Here is a 6,000-nt window from a genome sequence, read left to right as displayed (position 1 = left end):
CGGGGGACGTTCCCCTGATAGACAGCGCCAGGGAGGAGCCCACCTCCTAGGCCTGCACCGGCCCAAGCACAGGCCTGATCCAGGGTCCTCCCCACCAGCTCTGGGCCTGTGGGCTCCAGTCTCGCACCCCAGCAGCCTCTGGACACCCCCTGCCCATCTGGGCTGCCCTCTGCAGCCGGGCTCGCCGGTGCCCTGGGGTTTGCTCCCTGCCCTCCTGAGGCAGACCCCACAGGCAGCAGGTCTCACACCCCCACCCCCAGGCAGGGCCCTGACCCCTGTGCCTGCCTGCCCACCAGCCTTGGCTCATCAGATTCAGTGCCGGTGCCTTTGTCGACGGGAACAGGAACTGCACACGTGCGCGGCCGCCCGTGGCTGCTGCTCCGTACCCAGTGACAGGCCTGGGGTGCAGGGCTGGGTGCTCTGCAGACTCCGGATTCCAGACAAACACAGCCCTCCTCCCCTGTGTTCCAGGAGACGCGAAGAGCCCTCTGCCTCACCAGCGCCAGAGCGCGGGACACGCGTCACCCCAGAGCCCCGGGCGTGCTCCCCTTGGAGAAGCAGAGCTGCGCTCTCCCGTCACGCTGTGTGTGCGTGTGTGGGTGTGTGGCGGTTACCACTGCGCAGGGCTGAGCATGTGGCAGGTCCTAGGTGCCGTCTGCGTAGATGACCTCGCCGAGTCCTAATCCAGCGATGCTCCCATTTACAAGTCAGGGCAGCAAGGCCGTGTGAACTGGGCTGCCCTTGCCCGAGGCTGCTGGGCCCCAGCACCTCCGGCCGCCTGTGCTGCTCTGAGAGCCGACGTCCTCGGATCTGAAAGAGGAGAGAAGACGCGGGTGAGCCGTGGCCCTGGGGAAGGGGCCCCTCGCTGTCTGTGATGAAGCGTGGAAGTGGCAGTCACACGCCAAGGCTTCTTGCCGAGCGCGTTGGGAGATGACGCCGCCGACCAGGCTGGTCTCCCCCCCCCCCCCGCCCACTTCCCTGGGCTGGTGACTCCACACAGGCAGCCTCCCGCTTCCCAGGAAAGACCCCGAGAGAGCAGGATGCCAGCCCAGGATGGGGCACCCGGAGCCCAGACTCAGGAGCCCTCGGAGCTCGGCAAGGGGAGCCAGGCGGCCAGGGCTAGGACGACGTTCTAAGTTATCAAAGCTAGAATATTCTGAGTGTCACGGGAGCCACTGGTGATGACACTGGGGCCAGTCCGGTGAGCCAGAGCTGCCCTGGGCCCACGCTCACATGGGGTAACCCCGTGAGCAGTGCAGGGGAGCCCAGGGGTGTGCAAAGGAACAAGAGGTCAAGATGGCCGGGGCTAGCATGGCCTGAGGGACGCCCAGTCTTGGCCAGCGTGACTGGCAGCCCACGGCGATGGACATCAGCCATTGCCAGACCTGCCGAGCGGCAAGGAGGGAGCTGGGGAAATGCTGCCCCTCCCTCCTCTGCCGGCCCCCGCAGGAGTGGGGAACAGCAGCCAAGTGCTGTACACAGGGCGGGGGCTCCCTCGGGCCCAGGGAGGGCAGGGGCCGGGTCTGGGTGCTGTGCGTCGTGAGCAATTCCACGGTGCTCCGTTGCTCTACGTGCAAGCGCCAGCACGTCCCCGCTGACCCGGCCTCTGGCCTCACGGAGCTCTGCTCCTGTCCCGGTCAGACGCCACTGCTGCGCCCAGCTCCCGAGCCCCTGCTCTGTGTCTCTCAAACTCAGGGCAGTGGCGGGGCAAGTCGTCTCCATGTTAGCCCTCCCCCAGCGTGCTGCCCTCTCTGCTCCGGCCGGGGGCTGCTTCTCTGTGGACCGGGTGTGGGATCCTCCTCGGTCCTGGTGGTTGTTCCCGCTGTCTCCGTGAAGCCCAAGCCTTCGGCCTCCACGCCCGCCGTGCCTTGCTGGGATCTCGGGACCCCCTGCTCTGCTTCTCCCCCTGCTCCTTTGGAGATGCGAGCACTGGGCTTGCGGCCGCTCGCTCCAGCCGCCGCTGTGACACCAGCAGTTACTGGAACCCTGGGACCTTCCACATCCACAAGGACAGTCCTCCCCGTGTGCTGCATGAACAACCCGGCCTCCCCTACCCGCATCACGGCCTAAGCTTTGTCCCCCCAGGTGCTGCACTGCCCGGGACTTCAGGAGCACACGGCTGGTTTCTGAGCAGTGCCCCCCCCCACTCGGTCCCCAGGGTACCAGGCTCTCTGGCCGTCCAATCCACTTAGAACTAGAATTCATCGGTTCTGTCATACGTCACAGCTGCACCCCACCCCGCATCCGGTCACCACTTCCCTCCTCGCCCAAGCTGGCTCCCGTGAGCTGAGGTCTTGACCGTTCTCTCGCACCCTCAGCCCCTGGGCCCATGTCTTGGTTACATTCAGCCAGGCCTTCCCTCACCAGCCTGGGCTGCGTACAGAATCCTGCAGACCACGTGGCTGAAGCCGCGTCCACATGTCTCCCAGCTCCAGGGCCTGGGACGTCCAAGGTCCAGGGCCAGCTGGCCAGCCTCTGGTGAGGGCTCCGTCCCTGGCTTGCCCGTGGCAGCCTTCTCCAAAGCGCTCTCTTCTTGTTGGGCTGCTAATCAACAGGGTTAGAACGAGGACCCTGCCTTTTGACCTTAATGACCTAATTAACCTCATCCGTTCTATTTCCCACCTAAAATCCTTGTCTCCAAGTACAGTGATACTGGGGCTTGGGGCTTCAACACACGAGTTTTGGGGGGGCACACAGTTCATTGCACAGCACCCCACGAAGTTCACCACCCCACACCCACCCCCGCCATGAATGCAGCTCACCCCTAGTCTCTGTCTGGCTGGCAGGACTCTGCTCTCTCGACCGGGGCCGACGCGGCTGTGAGCATTGCCTCTATCCTCGGCGTCTCCGATTACTCGTCCACCCTCCTGCTTGACTCGCTTTCTTCTCAAACCTGCAGTATCACTTCCACTTTCACCACCAACCAACACACTCGCGTCCTGTCCCGGTGCCCATGGCCGCAGGGGGCCTCTGGGTACGGTGACCCCACCTCTCCCGCCCCCTGCATCCCCACCCCACCTGCTCCCTGACTTCCAGTTCCTCGCTGCTCACTCCTCCCTCTCAGTCTCCTCCCTGGCAGCACCCCCGTCCTGGCCTCCCCTTGTCCTCCCGCGCACACCAGCATCTTAGGTTCCCTGTCCACTCCCACTCCTCCTGTCCTCTCCCCAGGCTGTGGTCACCCTCCCCTCACCCCCGAGCACCCCTCCCGAGGGCTCCAGGGGCTTCCTCGTCTCCCAGCTCCTGCTGGGCCCCACCTTACGCCATCCCTCCCCGCTCCAGTTGGCCGACTGCTCCTCTCCACGCATGTGCTGAGACGACGTCTCCCGATGCCAGCCAACGTTCTCCCATGTCCTTTGTAATCTCCTCGCTCCTCACCTGGCGGGCTGCACCTGCTCTCCCATCTCTAAATGCGGGAGATGCATCCCTAATGCATCCCTTCCCACCCTCGATAGCCTCCATGATGAGAGTAGACACCAATAGAGATGCTTTGAAGAATAAGGAATTGAAGTTGAGTAGAGAGAGCTCAGGAGAATGTGTGCTGAGATTCTCTCTCTCTCTCTCTCTCTCTCTCTCTCTCCCGTTGAGCAGAAGTGAGCTGTCAAATAACGACGAGAACCTGCTGAACTTGTCTTGAAGATGGCGACCATCTCAGCACTAGCATAGCCTTGGTGTCAGGTTAGGGTTGGTCCATAGAGATTACTGATGCTACATGCCTTCAAATGGGTAGAAGAGGACCTGGCGCTGTGGCATGGTGGGTAAAACAGCCACATGCAGTGCCGGCATCTTGTATCGGCATCGGTTCATGTCCCGGCTGCTCTACTTCCGATCCAGCTCTCTGCTATGGCCTGGGAAAGCAGTAGAACATGGCTCAAGTCCTTGGGCCCCTGCACCTGAATGGGAGACCCGGAAGAAGCACCTGGCTCCTGGCTTCGGATCGGCATAGCTCTGGCCATTGTAGCCAATTGGGGAGTGAACCAGCGGATGGAAGACCTCTCTTTCTGTCTATCTGCCTCTCCTTCTCTCTGTGTGTAACTCTGACTTTCAAATAAAAAAAAGGGGGGGGTCAAGAATCTGCACTGGAGCAAGATGTACTAGGTTAGCCTATCGGGATTCATTCTCTGATGGCACCGTTTCCCGCCCAACACCAGGCACGTCCCTACCCAGGGTCCCCGCTGTGGAAGAAGGTCATGGCCAACTGTCCACTCCTCACTTGACGCTGTGGCTGCTCTGGCCAACGTCGGGGCAGGGGCACCCCCAGGAGAAGCCATCCTGTCATCTTTCCATTGTCCCTTTCCCTCTTCCCTGAGCCGTGCACCTGACAGCGGCCGCTCCATCAGCCTGGTCCCAGGACGGACATGTGGAGAAGAGCAGCAGCCCACCAGGGGGAGCGTGGTGGGAGTGAGCCATGAGCCTGGGTTCCTGTATACACCAAGCGTCTGAGGGGCCGCTCCCACGACCTAACAGGCAGAATACTGCTGAGACAGGCAGGCAGACGAGGTACCAGAAACGTCTGGATGTGGGCACAGGGAGGAGCGGTCAGTGTCCCTCTTCATTCCCCCATAGCTGACCTGACAGGGCTCTGGTACTGCCCCTAGTCTGTGCCTGCTTCCCGTCGCTGAACAAGGCTGGGGGCTCATCCCGCCTTCTGCCTGAGACCCTGCGTCCGAAAGGGGCTCAGAGTCCTGGTGGCCAGAGAAGGGGCTGACGCTTGGACTAGAACTGAAGGCTGGGAAGAATTTGGCTTTGCCAGGATCCAGGGGGGAGCAGCAAGCTCAGAAGCCGCGAGGTTGGAGCAAGCTCAGGGCTTCGGTGGAGACCGCGGAGGGCCGTGGGGGCCAGGAGCCGTGGGAGGGACAGCCGGGGGCCGGAATGAGTGATGCACAGTTGTAGGGACTGAGGGCAGGATGCCGGGGTTTCTTTACACACGGCACTGGGGCACCACTGTTGGGTTTTGGGCAGGAAGTGGTCCCATTCTGATTTCCTAAAACAGAAACCACTTCTAGAGACAGGCTCACAGATCTGCTTGGTGGGGTCGGGTCGTCTCGCCTCCCCTGGCCTGGCTGGGGCAGCTCAGAGGCTGGGCTCGGAGTCGTCCGCCGGTTCACTCACCTGTCTAGCCAGTGATGCTGGCTTTTGAATGGGACCCCCGCTGGCCCTCGCTGACCCTTCCAACCGGATTAGCAAAGTGGGCAAACGTGGAGAAAGAGCACAGTGGTGCCTGCACTGCCTTCTCTACCGTACCCCGGGCAGTCTGCGGTGTCCCCTGGCAGGCGCCATCCCCTGGGCAGTCTGCAGTGTCCCCTGGCAGGCGCCATCCCCTGGGCAGTCTGCAGTGTCCCCTGGCAGGCGCCATCCCTGAAGCCGTCCGTGCCACAAGGGGACCTTGCTGTGGGCAGGGGGTCTCAGGCTCGCCTTTCAGGAACCGTCTCCAACAGTGAGTCCTGCGGCCTCCGGGAGGCGACAGTGCCCACTGCCGTGGCCCACACATTAGTAAGGTCAGAATCCACGTTCTCTCCTGGGTCCGTCTTTTACCAACGCTCTCTCCTCCCTGCTGCTAACGATAGAACAGAGGAGTGCCGGCTCTGAAATCAGCCAGCGAGACCTCAACCTAGGATGCGATGCTTGACCTCAGACGGTTTTGTTTTTAGAGACTGATTTACTTATTTGAAAGCCAGAGTTACAGAGAGAGACAGAGAGAGAGAGACAGAAGGAAATCTTCCATCTGCTGGTTCAATCCCCAAATGGCTGCAAAGGCTGGCGTTGGGCAGGTCCAAAGCCAGGAGCCAGGAGTTTCTTCTGGGTCTCCCATGTGGGTGCAGGGGCTCAAGCACTTGGGCCATCTTCCACTGCTTTCCCAGGCACATTAGCAGGGAGTTGGATGGGAAGTGGAGCAGCCAGGACTTGAACTGGTGCCCACATGGGAAGCTGGCTGTGCAGGCAGTGGCTTTACCCACTAGGCCACAGCACCGGCCCCGAGACCATTGGTTAACCTTTCAGATT

Source organism: Oryctolagus cuniculus, chromosome 12 (genome assembly GCF_964237555.1).
Source record: "Oryctolagus cuniculus chromosome 12, mOryCun1.1, whole genome shotgun sequence".
NCBI lineage: Eukaryota > Metazoa > Chordata > Mammalia > Lagomorpha > Leporidae > Oryctolagus > Oryctolagus cuniculus.
The sequence above is the reverse complement of the archived record's forward strand: the minus strand, read 5'-3'. Positions refer to the sequence as shown.